Below are 15,339 nucleotides of genomic sequence, written 5' to 3'. Positions count from 1 at the left end.
CAAGATTTCCAAGATTCCTTCTCTCGCCACTATACTATAACAGAGATTCTAGCCTAGATGTCCTGAGCTCTCTGTGAGCTGTGAACCAATGCTAAAACATAATATAACTGAGTTTAGTGTATTTAGAAAATAAACCTTAGGAGACACAGAGCATACACTATCAATAGGAATGGACATTTATGAAATTAAATGTTCCTGCTGCAAAAACATCTACCTTTTTTCATGAAAACTGTATTCCAAATTATTTAGAAAATCTAAGTTTGTTTAGCTTTTCAGTATCTCCTCTACAGATAAAAAATGAGTTGGTGGGAAAGCTGAACAGTGTTAGTTAATAGTAACTGAAATTGGGTTTATAAAAAGTATCTCTGGCTTACATAGTTCATAAATACGCTAACACACAACAGCTGGTCAGGTTTGATACAACTGGATATAATATGCGTGATTATTATGGTTAAAAGAAAGTGCCAGCTGATATGTGGAATGCTTTAGATATAAATATAATGGAAAAACTTCTATAAAGTTTTATAAAAGACAGTGGCAACTCAGTTTTCCTAAATGTTAATTTTGTGCACATGGCATTTTCATGTAAAGTTTTGTTTATGTTTCTTTAGAAATCATATACAGGGCAAGGCCAGTAAAAAACAATACTAATAAAAAATGGGGTGCAGGAGGTAGTCTCCCTTACAGTTAATGGGATAACTGCAAAGGTTTCATGTCACAACATAGATACACAAAATAAATACAATTATTTTTATCTGAGATTTGGCTGGCAAGACTGATTCTAAAAATACGTGTTTTACTTATAATATATTTGATTGCAGTGAAAACCTATTGTGGAATTCTCTTGTACTGTTACAAAGTATAGAGTGCATAATACCTTAATTACTTAATCCTGATTGATCATTTTTTGGAACCTTCAATTGAGAGTTGAATAGACTGCACTGAGGAGTAAGGGAAGACTGCTTAATACACAAGACGTTAGTAGAGACCTACGGGATAGAATGTAACCTAAAATACACAGTTAAAGAATGATGGGTTAATTTTATGGGTTTTAGCTCATTAGTTACAGAACTAGGTTTATGAACAGTTTCATGGTTTACAGAAAGCTTTTGCATAGCTGAAAATATGAACTCTATATAAGATTCAATAGAGCCAGTATAGCACATATAGGTCATTTCTAAATCCTGCCCTGTGTCCAGCTACTGGGAGAATCTATCCCAGTTCTCCTTCAATCCAATTCTCCTTCAATCATTCATTATAATCATATATAATTTTATATACAATTGTATATCACCAAACATACAGAATATACATTTTCTATGGTTGAAGAGAGGTTTCCCATCTTGCATCTGAAAATCTGTTATTCATGCAACCCTTACCATATGGATTAATGTAAAAGTGATAGAGAATTATCTCTTCTTCTTGTTCTTTTCCTGATTATACATCTCCTGGAACCAATAAAATAATCTTTTGCTCTATAGATTTTTTTTTTTTGGGGGGGGGGTGCAAAAGTAAATTGAAAGCATACACAAATCAAAGCACAATGATCTCCTTAGAATATGAATATTTCCAAATGTACTGCAAAAACAGAGGATTTAATATTCACAGAATGAGCACAGTGTGCTTTGTGTGAATAGCAGTGTCTTGATTGGGGAATTCCTTGCATTGTTTAATATGTAAAATCGCTATACTTCCAAGTTTAAGTCAAATTACAAAGTTAATATGTCACATTAAATTGACAAACTCAACCGATTATTGTCTGGAAACCTAGTTCCCTTTGAGGAGATCTGTACTCAAGCTGGCAGCCAGGTGAATTAAGTGAATACACAAATGACCCCTGAAGTCCAACTCATTCCAGCTGGCCTTGGAAACTCAACATGGCGGCCAGCCCGATTCGACATAAGCTTAATAGAGAGATCCTATAGCCAAGAAAAGTATAATATGGGAATGCAAAATAATACAATAAAATACTGTACTCCTCATACAAAGTTTCATTAAAACCCATGTATGAATCAGGCAGCATTCCAAATAAATTGTTTCCATGACATGTCATGTAGAGTACAACTGACTGTCAGTGTAGGATTTGGGTGTCTTGCCTTTAGATCTGATATGACTTCCCGAATGTGTTCTCTGTGGTGGATAATTTAGGAGAATCCATCTTCAACATGTAAAAGCTTTTTCTCTGGGTATATCAGAAAAAAACAAAATAGAAATACACAAATGTGTTATTAGTACTGTGGCTATATGTGTGTATATAACTTTAAGTCACTCTTTAAATGTCTAAAGTCCTGCACCCTACATGGTTCCATGTATAATCTCCAAATTATGAGATTATTATTAACATATTAATATTACATATATATTATTTAGTTGTGCTCAATACAGAACACTTTTCTTAGGTTTTTTTCTTAGTTTTATTTGTATCTTGCTTTATTATTTTTCAAGGGTACAGTATTACTTTGTTTTGTGCTACATTATGTTTTTATTTTGCTAAACCCACTGGGAATATGTAAGATCATGTATCTTTAAGTTTCATGGGTTTTTGTTTTGTTTTGTTTCTAACAAATCTTTTTTGGTGTTGTATGCACTTTTTTTCCCTTCTGTTATATTTTTTTTATTATTGGGACAGTTTAGTTTCTTAGTTTTTGCCATCATCTGATAATTAATGCAGTTGATTGGTGTCAATTTCCTCTTTTCCTGATTTTATTGTGATGATACCAGGTTTATAGCGTGTATTTATTAGCTATTATTTTGGCTGCTTATCTAAGGGGATGAGTGATGATGAGATGAGAGAAAATGTGTAACAAAAACAATTTACTTGGTTACTTTTTGGAATTGTCATGGAATACAAGGGATTTATAGGATACCATTTTCAAAATCAGCACTTTGTATAAAGCTAGCTGAGATCATGCGAGCTGAGAGCTACATGTCAGCTACCAATGTTCTACAAGCCTACAGGTCCAGCGCCTACAGCTTGCTGTATTGGATTGTATTTAGCAAATTGTTTTATGATCTCCTATGAATTCTCTCGTTAGTGCTGGAACATTCACACAGAAAATCCATGAAGTATGGAAATATATCCTCCAAAAATAATGAACGTTGGGTTCTGATGATGAAAATGCTAGCATGAAATTTTAAAAGCCTATCTCAAAGAGAGGGACAATGTAATTAGAGATACTTCCCAGTGTCTTCATGAGGGAAGGGATTACAAGATTATCCATATTCCTTTTGAAATGCTGTTGGGGTTGTGACAGAGGCTTGTAAAGCTCTGTCAGCTGTTTATTTGTTTGCAAAGCAGTTGTTGCCTTAGGTAGACACTATTCCTGTGAATAATATCCCATTACAGTGGAAGAAGCTGCAGCATAAAACAGCTGTGAAAATATGGAAGGGATTCCATCACTCTGGGGCCTCTGCTCCCTGCTGCTCACGCTGTGCTGGTGATCTCGGCAGCATCCTAAGACTGCTGCCTGTGGAATCAACCATTTCCCAAAGCTTCCATCAGTTAACGTGTAACCCAATCACCGTGTGATAGTCATACGAGGAGGCAGAGTGCTACAAATATCTTCTGCCTCAACAAAGCTTGTCTTCTGGAGACATCAAGCTTGTGATTTTGTAGTAATAAAAGTCCTAAGATGATTGTTTCATGAGGCAGATAATGGTTTGAGAGCTGGTGTCTGTTATTATGAAGCGGTTGACATCATATCAACTGCTATATCTCATTGTACCAAGGCATAACTTGATTCCAATTGTCATCATGCACAGCCTCTGGTTGGAGATGTTCCCAGCAATAGCAGGTAATATTGTTTATGTATGAAATTACTGACATTTCTCCCACTGTGTGTGCGCACGTGTAGGGCCAGATTAAGACACACTGGGACCCCTAGGAAATTTTTCATGTAGCATACACATGCTCAAACATGCATACACACATCCACGAGCTTCATCTTTTTGTGGCTTCTCTTCTGCTCTGATGTGGTTATTGCATTATTATGTCAGTGTATGCATTCAATTTATTGTGATCCTACGATATCTAAAAATAATATAAGTCCAATTTTAAATGTCCACATGGCATAACTGGGAACGTTCTGGATTTCACCTGGGAGCTCCTGAAATCAGAGGTGATTACCAGACCTCCTGGTCAGTGTATTTAATCTATGGACAAAGGAGCAGTATTTGGCCCACCCAGTTCCTGCCCAAATCCCACCTCCTCCTAGACCTTCATTTGATTTGTTGGCTAGTCACACCTTCTTAAACAGGGATAATCCCCTTCCTGCCCCCTATAAAGAGCAGGAGACGTTCCACTCAAGCCACAACTTGTCCATTGGCTACAAGTGTATGAAATCAGTTTTCATTTTTTTCGTGCATGTGCACAAGGGTCTACACAGACCTCAACTGCCAGAGTTCGTGGAGACAGTGCCGGAGCTGACAAGCAGTAAGTACCGGTATATAGCGTGCATTGACATGTGCCCAGCTGAAACACATATCCTGCACTGATCATAGTTGGGAAGGCTGAGAAAGGAAGGTGTGAAAGTTTCAAAAAACTGTTCAGGTAATAGAGGTGGGTGTGTTGTATCAAAGGCATAAATAAGTTGTATCATAAATACAGGACAGTTCAGGAGTGGCTGGATAATTGATATACAAAATCAAAATAAGTATTAAAAATAACTATTATAAAGAATAGAAACTACCATGGCTAAGATGCAACCACTATCTGACTCAATTATATTAACCCTTTCAGTCTGACACAAAGCACTGTACATCACTGGGGGGGGGGGGGGTTAGAAACACCACAACCTTAATGTACATAAAACTGCTTTTACCAAGAGGTTTTTAAAATACAGCCCACGCTATCCTGTTACCTGAGAGTGAATGGAGTGGTACCTGGCGCATGGGAGGCTGAACATTACCTGTTAATGACATAAGGGGGTTTTTCTGCTATAGTGATAAATCATCTGCTTTAATGAAACAAATAATGTTCTGCATCCCCCATGCTAAATGTAAATGGCAAAAAATACAGCTTCTCGGTCTAACATGGTGGCCTAAAAATAATATTTTTTTTTAAAGAGCCTCAAAATAGGTTTAATGGAATTTCCCATTTCAGATCAACTCACTGATTTAATGAAGTACTGTATATAATCCTATTTACTACAGTAAGGCAGTATAGGCTTTTTGTTTTGTCATCTGACAAACATTAATATTTTTGGATGCTGTATTCTCTTAATCGGTTTTGGGCTTAACTAGGCCATTTTAGTCCAATTCACCATGTGTTATCAATTTCAATCAATGTATTTGGCATATTTGAGAGAACCAAGTAAAAATGAAAAAGTAAATGACCAAGAATGCAGCCTAAAATATGGCTTTGTTGTCCTAAGTTTTTGCCTAAAAATATAAATGCACACACAAAAGGATTTACTTAAGATGCTTCTTATTTTAAATGGAGTGAATGGCAGACATACCTAACAATATGGTTGACTGTGTGATGTGGAGTAATCCCACCCAACGGCACGAGGCGAGGTGGGGGTTCTGGTGTCGATAGATAGAATTAGTGTGGACAGAAAGGTCAGGGTGAATGGGAAGTGGATCAAGGCTTGAGTGACCATAATGCCCATTTTTGTTAGGACAGCACATTTAATGTTTTTTCCCTAGAGTTTGTGGATGTATAAACTCACATTAGGAACCAATCACTCAGTTATACATCCTACATCTGGGCATTACTTATATGTCCTTGATGGTAAGATCTGAAACATATATGTGTCAGTTTAAATCTGTTGGTTTTGGAATAAAAAGTATATCTGTCATAGTAGTGGCAAATACATTTGGGGTAGTTTTCCTAAACCCTTATTCCAAATATTGACTTGTTATGAGTGGCTACTTTAGTAATTAGCAAGACTAATTTTATGAACATCTACAAAGGGTCTCATGTGTTCTGATTTCCGAAGCTCTCTGCTAACTCTTAGCCCACCTGAACTGGTGTCTCCCATAATTTTCTGTAATAATTTTGTTTTAATAAAAAAACAGTACAATGATACAGCTTCACATAACTATTTCCTCAGCAGCATATACTGGCCAAGGTTTTTGAGGAGTAGGGTGGCAGGCCTGGTGGTGGAGACTGCTGAGTAGGCCAGTGGAGGAGGCATCAAATACTTTTGCCCTCTACTTAGATGTTAGTACCACTGTTGATGACTAAATGTCTTGACAAACAAGACATCATCCACTCATCATTCAATATATTTTTTAAATATAGTAACAATTGCTGAGGCTTGGGAAGTTAACATATTTCTATTGAGGGAAGAGTTCTGTCAAAAAATTGTAATAGTTGTTTAAAATTTTCATTCCTTAATAAAAATGTTACCGATTTCTGGCACTGTCCTGCTTAAAACAGGACACTTGTGAGATGCTGTTACTATTAAAAACAATGGTGTTACACAGGATCAATTTCCTTTTTATTAGTTCTATAAACTTTTTAATATTTGCATAAATACTTTTTTGTCTTTGGAATATAGGTATCATTGAGGTACACAAAATAGAAATTGCTGAGAAAAGGAATAATGTAAATCAAGATAATGGCACTAATACAGGTAATAAAGTTTATGTGCCATTGTTTTGAATTGTGGTTTTATGCATTATTTAAAAAATATCAAGTGCTGTCCAGGGCTCTTTATCTAATTATTGTTGCTTTGCTTCACATAATTTATCATCTTTTTCTCATCAGCATTGAGTGGCAAATTGTTAAAAAGCAGCTTATGGTTGGCACTTATCCAACTTCACTCACACAATTCTATTTTTTTTTAATTTATAAAATGTAATTTGGGTAGTTGGAGCCACCACTTTTTTTCTTAATTTTGGTTTTTTATGTATTGAGAGATAAATAAAATGCCTAATTAATTCTGTACAACTGCTTATGATAAATCCAGGTGCCAAGTATTGCATTATTACCACAAGCAGCTAAACAGTACCTTACCACCTTCTATTGATAAAGCAACATCAACTTCTCAGAAATGTTCTCACCAATCAAGCATACCTTACAATGAAGATGTCATGCATTTTTCTTGATAAATTATGTCTTGTATATTTTCTACACTGAGCGAGAACAGTGATATGGGAGCCTGGCATATATCCAGTCATCGTGTAGAGTTCAGAAACTGGGCCATTCACTCAAATGCCATATCCACAAGGATTTATTAGGCAGATTATAATTATCTGACCTAATGTCAACCACATTCATACTCCCTGTGAGGCAGAAAAGAGGAAACTGTACCAAAATGGGCAGTACCGACTCTTTATTATTGAAAAATGAAAAAAAGCCAGGTGTAGCCTTGTACCATGATAACCATGGGGGGGAAAAAATAATTTGGTCAAGATGATACCTTATTTCTGAAAAACAGTGGCTTTTTCAGAAGGAGGTCAAAGGGGGCATGACCTCCCTACATAATCTCATGCCCCCATGTGCTTTTGGCGGAGCCAGGTTGGGTGGGGAGATCATAGATCTCATAGATCTTCCTCTAACTGGCCTAAAATAAAAGGAGTGTGCGGTCTGTATGAGACAGAGGTCTGTATGAACAGATCTCACGCTTGTATCACAGGACTTAAGACAGGTAAGTGAAAGGAGAGATAGTGAGAAAAAGGAGAGCTAGTGAGTAGAGAAAAGGGGAGAGATAGTGAGAAGGGAGATGAGAAAGAGGGAAGATGTGCAAAGGAGAAATAATGAATACGAGGAGAGATAGAGATAAAGATGAGGGGAGATAGCTAAAGGAGAGAGAGACAAGAAGAAAGGAGAGAGAGAAAGGCTAGAGATGGGGAGAAAAGGGGAGATAATGAGAAGTGGGCAAGATAATGAGAAAAGAGAGCGAGAAAGAGGAGGGGAGATATACAGAAAGGGGAGAAATAGGAAAAAGAGTAAGGTAAAGAGAAAGAGGAGAGATTAACAGAAAGGGTGGGAAGATAAAGAGAACAAAGAAATATAAAAAGTAGGGGGTGATAAAGAGAAAGGTGAGAGATAGAAAGGAGAAATAAAGAAAAAGAGGAGGAGAGGTCATAGAGCGCTCAGCAACAGTGGTAGGAGAGGTTTTAACCGATTATGTACCAGGTACATCATGGGTCCTGTAGGACCATCGTTTTAATTACCACATCTTTTAATTACACATCATTGTTTTTGGCATTGTTTTTTTTGGGGGGGGGTAAAGTTTCTACAATGGTGCAATCAGAGTTTTGTAGAATATTTGTGTCTGATAGATGTATATGTATAATTTATCATCTGTGGCTTCATTGTGGTTACCGACTGATTAAAACCTTACATTTTCAACAAGTGAGTATTATCAGTGGTTCTATATTATTTTAGTTCCCGCAGTACTGTACCATCTAATGTTTGTTAGGGAAGGGTGCAAGTTATTTAAAGACTATATATATATATATATATATATATATATATATATATATATATATATATATATATACATACATGTACAGCAGGCACTGTTACAGCATTCTGTTTAGAGTGTGCTGGAATTCTGTGCACTTCTGGGAAGATTCTTGTCATCCCTCACATACCTCACCCAAAGAAAAGGCTGCCCTGCCCTGTGCTTGGTGATTGAGGCTATGCCCCTGGTGTGCCACACTATCAGTGGTTCCCAAGGCTGCCTAGCCTGGGAAAAGCTGCATGGACACGTTCCAAAATCAGCATTACATGCAGTATTGTTCTTACTCTCCCTGATTAGAGTGCATACAATGAAAACAACAGCAGCAGCCTCATTTTGTAACCCTCCTCCCAAACACAAGACTGTTCTTAGCCTGTTTTTCTTTCTTCGAGTCTCTTAGAAATACTTAACTGCTTCATTACTCTTTACCTCATCAAGTCTGCTAATTTCGGGACAATTTGCAGATGTGTGTTAGCCATTAGCTGGTCATCACATAAAAGTCTGTATTTTTTTTCTTTTAAGTCGTGGTTGTTCAAAAGAGCTTATGGGTCTCTGTTTGTAAAATGACAAAAATAGATATGATAAGAGAATTTTCACATTCCTATATATTCACTGTCTAGGGTTAAAGGTTTGACTTATCCTGATGAAGATCTTACTGGGGTGATCCTCAACCACAGGTGCCAAAGAGTTTCACTGAGAATTGGCTATACATATTTTAAGAACTACTACATCTGTGGGCACTCATTTCATGAGAAACAAGTGTCCAAGTTAAGTCTTCATGCTGTGCTAAAGTTTGGTTCTAGTTGTAAGCTTGAGAGCAATGCTCTCTCCACCGAATGTATCGGTTTGTCTTAGTCTGTCAATTCTTGTCTTGTCATATCCCGTGAATTTATGTATTTTATTAAGCGCTGCGTAAACTGTTGGCGCTATATAAATAAAAGATAATAATAATAATAGATTATTGCATAACAACAAGAGTGAGTCTTGATGAATAACTTGTGGGGTCTTTGCTCAAGCACAGCATTCCTGAGACCATCATTTCTGGATAAAGGTCAGATTTGTACATTGCAGTGGGTATGCATAAAATGTTGATGTAAGCTTTTTGAGATAAAGCTTGCTAAAGGCCAGACTTGTGATTTGGACAGACTCAACAGCCATGCATTAAACTCAGCAGAGACTGTATTCAATTGAACATGATTATTCTTCGAGGAACTCAGCAGGTCATGGGGAAAATATGCTTTTGCCACTGAGAAGGCCATGTTAGGCCTGATTTGAGTTTTGTAAATGCACCACAGGGGAAGTTGTAAGTATAATAGTTAACAGCAGACCAAACATACATAGCAAGATAGCAGTTAAGATACAAAGCCAAAAAAGATACAACTAAGAGTAGTCTATAGGTTTACATTGTGACTGATCCATAGATTTTGTTATAAATGTGGCTCATTTTAATATATATACATCAAATATAATGGTTTCTGCAAATATGTTTAAAATACAGTTTTATATATAAATTAAGGATTTGTTCCAAAGGCTAATAACATATTATTTTGTTAGGTTGTAACCGCACTTTTATGATACATTTTATTAGGGTCACCATCAGTACCAATTTTGGTCTTACCTAAGTACCCAACCAAGGACAGGAGCTGGACATTACATAACAACATCATTAATTTCAGCTTTCTTGTTGCCAAAACTACTGGCTGCACTGCAGGTACAGAACTGGGGGCCAACATGGCCCCTATTTAGACCAGGGCCTAAATCTTGGCACCGGTGACCCAAAGACGTTTTTTTTTTTAATCCATAAATTGTCCATTTCAAAAGATCTTGCAAATAAAAAAGAAAATAATAATTTACTAGAGGATACTATTTTTTTCATTAGGAAAAAAGCCAAGAAATATTTGCCAACGTAAAGGGGAACAAACATCTTTAGCGTGCATACAAAAATAAATGAATCAGCCAGTCACCAGTCAAAATTCCATATGCTTCAGCTAACATTACAAACAGGAAGAGTGGATAATTTGAAGATCACAGGATTGTGGTATATGTGAAGAAGGTGAAAATACAATAGGGAGTTTGTGATCCCAAGGGTGTCTGTGATATGTACAAATTCTGTAAGAAATCATGGTGACACACACAAGGCACAGAAGCATTCTATAATCAGAGACGTCTGCGGATAGTTGTGGTGCCAGCGTCTCAGATTCTAGGCAATATTGGAAGCACTGCAGACTTATCTATTCATGCCACAGGATTCTTAATGGCCTTAAACATTACCGATAATATTGCTTGAGCGATTCTCCATCTAGGTTAAATGCAAGCTTCTGTTCTAAATCCAAACTATGAAATATGTAATAAAATATTACTAAAAGTAAAACAAAAAATGCGTGTTTAAGATATATTTTTAATATTATAATTAATCCCAGCTACCGTAGAACTCACTTTCTCAAATATTTGGGAGCAGTTAGAAGACCAAAAGGTTTAAACAGAGCAGCTTATCAGAAAGAGGATGCATAAGCATGAGCATAAGACCCAGGGAACTTATCCACAGAGCAACGGAAGAATGTGGCCTGGTCTAATGAATCACATTTTCTTTTACATCACATGGCCGGGTGCGTGTGTGTCCCTTACCTGGAGAACACATGGCACCAGGATGCATCCATGGAGGCCCCAATTCGCAATTTACAGGAATTAAAGGATCTGCAGCTAACGTCTTGGTGCCAGATACCACAGCGCACCTTCAGAGGTCTAGTAAAGTCCATGCCTCGACGGGTCAGGGCTGGTTTTCCAGCAAAATAAGGACCCTACACAATATTAGGCAGGTGGTCATAATGTTATGGGTGATGAGTGTTGTGTGAAAAAGAAAGTACACCTTCTTTCAATTCTATGGTTTTACATATCAGGTTATAATAACAGTCATCTTTTCCATAGCAGTTCTAAAAAATAGGTAAAAACCTCAGATTAACAACAATACAAAAATACAACCAGAATGGAGAAAGCATGTGTGAACAAATAAGTACATGATTCAATAGCTTGTACAACCACCTTTATCAGCAATAACTTTATCAGTATCTCTTTGGCCCACTCTTCTTTTCAACGTTGCGTTTGCGGGCATTTGTTTATGCACAGCTCTCTTAAGATCCCCCCACAGCAAATGTCTGGACTTTGACTGGGCCATTGCAACTTTTCTTTTTTTAACCATTCTGTTAGTATGCTTGAGATTATTGTCCTGTTGCATGAGTTCATGGTGGACTTAATGACTGCAAAGTTCCTTGGTCCTGTGCTGCAAAACAAGCCCAATTGGACTTTAAATTGTTTGGAAACAACCGTATAATCCTTCACAGATTAATAGGCAGTAACAATTGCTTCTCTGAGGGTATAGCTGATGTCTCTACTCCTTGGCATTGTGTTAACACACACCTGAATGCTTCAGGGCATTTAATTAGCAATGCCTGTACGCTACTTATAATCTTAATTCCTATGGATGCAGTAAGGGTGGACTTAGTTTTTCACACATGGCTTCTCCATTTTTGGCTTTATTTTTGTTAAATAAATCATGACACGGTGTAATATATGATGTATTGTTGTTCATCTGAGGTTTAATTTGCTTACTTTTTAGACCTGTTAAGGAACAGATGATTATTATTAAGTCCTGATATGTAAAACCATAGAATTTATTTTCCACACAACTGTATATATGGAAGGGAAGGGGTTGTTTTGGTTTTATTGTATAAAATCCATTTGTTTTGGTTTGCTTGTAGACTAACATGTTTGTCTCTTGTCAACATATGTTTTGGGAAGAGAGGGATGGCTTTTTTTCTTTATCCCTAAGGCTTTATATAGAATATTATGTTTTATGCTTTGTAATCTTACAAAGCCCTTGCTCTTTGCACGCATGTATGATGTGGTATTGAAACATGGAACTTAATAAAAAGAGAATGTATCCAAAAAATGATGATAGATTAAAAATGTGCAAAATATTGATACAATACTTTCAGTTTACTTTTGAGGAAGGTATATATATTTTTTCAAGTGAAAGGTCCACTTTAACAATATTAAAGAAAAATATTAGAGAACTTAAAATATGACTTGCATCCAGTTTAATATACGCAAAAGTTTTTGCTAATGAACATAAAACCAATGCCAGCATTGTGTTAATTGAATTGTCTACCACCAGTTTTCACTTAAGTAAACGGCAAAATATTTAGGATATCTAATTACTGAGTTATAATTGATGCAGTATCAATTATAACTCAGTAATTACATATCCTAAATATTTTGGAGAAGCCATGGTAGAACCTCTTTTTCTTCTTAAAGAGACCATCCAGACATCATATGCACTTTGATGCTTATCATATCTGAGTGGTCCCATTTGCAAACCCACCATATCCTTTTCTCCACTCCCCACCTATTTGCTGTCCAGATGATCTGTTTTGCTAAACATAGCTCCTGATATGCAGTGTACCACCATCAGCTATAGACCTGGACTGGCAGGTGTTTTACGAGGGTGTAATAAGGCTTCATTGAAGGATTTCAATGAAAGCACTTTCCTGCCAATTCGTGCCATGAAGCGTTGTACCATGTCCAAAATATTACTTTACTGAGAGTGTAGTTGATACACAGCACAGCCTTCCAGCAGAGGTGGTAGAGTTTTAAAACAGTGAAGGAGTTTAAGCATGCATGGCATTGGCATAAGGCTATCCTAGATTTAAAATAAGCCAGACTAATTCAGAAATTGTGCAGACTAGATGGGCCGAATGGTTCTTATCTGCCGACACATTCTATGTTTTCATGTGCACCTTGTGGCAGTCCATCAATCAGTTTTCAGGCCTTCCTATAAATTACTGCCTGTTGTCTCCAGTTCTGAAATAAATACAGATACCTCTGTTTAGAAAATTAAACTATGGTGCAATATATTTGCTGGTCTAGGGGCACCTTTTTATTGATTTATCGCGCAGAGCTTGCATTTCCATTCTCGTATATTACTTGTATAGATTGTGTTCACTGCTAAATAGCAATCAGTTTGAACTGATTTCCATATTGCACTGTTTGATTCCTTAGTTCAAAGTTATTAACCTTCGTTGCTGGCAAACAGATGCATTGAATTGGTTGTTATAATGGCCTTTCTAAATAGCCAGAATAATAACAAAGAAAACAAAACAATATTCCAGAGATTTTGAGACAGAGCGATTCTGAATGTAGCCAGCAAGCCTGTGAGCCAATCATTCACATTATGATTGGCTTTCAAACCCGTCTAGGTCATATTGTGTCTCCTTTATTAGTGTTTAAGGTCACTAGGAGACATGCAAGTGCATCCTTTATCAGGAAGTGTAACATGTCTCTGGAGTGAAATATTTGGCTTTTAGCAGAGGCTGTGGTGGTGACTCGGAAATCCAGGGGAGTGAGTTAAATAGAGACAGGCTCCAGGCGCCACACTGCCTTACAGCAGATAGAATGAGTTCAAATAATAGAGGTTTTCCTGCCATTCTCAATATTAGAGCTTTATTATGTCAACGTTTCCAAATGGACTCTGGTGTAACACTCCTGCATTAGGCAATGTTATCCTAACAGATGTACTTAGCGTTTTATAGTTTAAAGTACCGTATTCATATATAGTCAAAGAATATAAATACATTTGTAAAGAAGGTCCCTACCCTGAAATGCTTATATTATATAACAATATATATAGAGACAGCGAAAGGGATAGCCACCCTGGAGCTCTGACGAATGTTCTTGTTCTAAGCAACTGGCTTCATGTCCTTGTCCTTCATGTAGAACAGCCCTGGTTACAATCTGCTATCTGTGACCTTGCCACTAACTAGATGATGCCAAAAAGGCTCTCATCTAGTTATGGAAGAACTTGACTGGCCCGCACAGAGCCCTGACCTCAAACCCATCAAACACCTTTGGGATGAACTGGAACAGAGATTGCGAGCCAGGCCTTCTCATCCAACATCAGTCCCTGACCTCAAAAATGGTCTACTGGATGAATAGGCAAAATTTCCCACAGAAACACTCTAAAATCTTGTGGAAAGCCTTCCCAGCTGTGTGTCATAAAAGTGTCTGTTGGTGTAATGGTCAGGTGTCCCAATACTTTTGTCCATGTAGCGTATTTGCATTAGAAGCAGCAACTCCAACCTTGCTTGATACAAGGTGAGTTTCAACACGCATAGTTGATCCAAGCCCTAGTAGCCATACTAAACTTTGAGCATGGGGAAACTCAAAACATCCCTCCCTATGAGCCTCCAACCAAGATGCTCGGAGCCCTTCTCGCCAGGTCCCCCAGGCCCAGGGGTATATTAGCCAAATTGAGAGCTGACAGGAAAGTTTGCAGGAGAAATTTGGTTTCAACTACTTCACTATACATGAAGAAGGGTCAAGCCATGTGCGTTTCTGCTGCAGAAAGAGCTTGGCTAGCCTTGATTTCCAGGGCAACTGAAGTTGGCATAACACTTCATGAAGTAAAAAAGTTCAAACTGAATCTCTCCTGCAAACTCCTATTTTTTAGTTATTTAATCCCAGCATATCAGATGTTTTGTCATCTTTATGTATATTTCCTATATGTATATATTGCTTATAGCTAATATAGAGATAAAATTGTTATTCATATACTTTATTTACATAAAAATTATGTTTACGCATTTCTTCTGTCCTGATGTGTGACTTCTGAAAGATTTCAAAAGAATAGTAAAAACTATTTCGCTTGAGTATTTGGTCCAGAGAGGTTATTAGAGTTTTTTTTTCGTTTGTCCTAATATTAGATTAGGTTTGAACCTCTTTTTATAGACCTCTGCTTTTCCAGTGTTATGTAAGTATGACTAAGTAGCTGATTTCCTGAACTTGGAGCAAGTGTACAGATGGCATTTTCTTTTCTCGTACATAGTTCTTCTGATTAGATTTGGCACACACACCCGCACACACGTATCCACGC

Source organism: Spea bombifrons, chromosome 3, assembly GCF_027358695.1.
Source record: "Spea bombifrons isolate aSpeBom1 chromosome 3, aSpeBom1.2.pri, whole genome shotgun sequence".
Classification (NCBI taxonomy): domain Eukaryota; kingdom Metazoa; phylum Chordata; class Amphibia; order Anura; family Pelobatidae; genus Spea; species Spea bombifrons.
Note: the sequence above shows the minus strand (reverse complement) of the source record.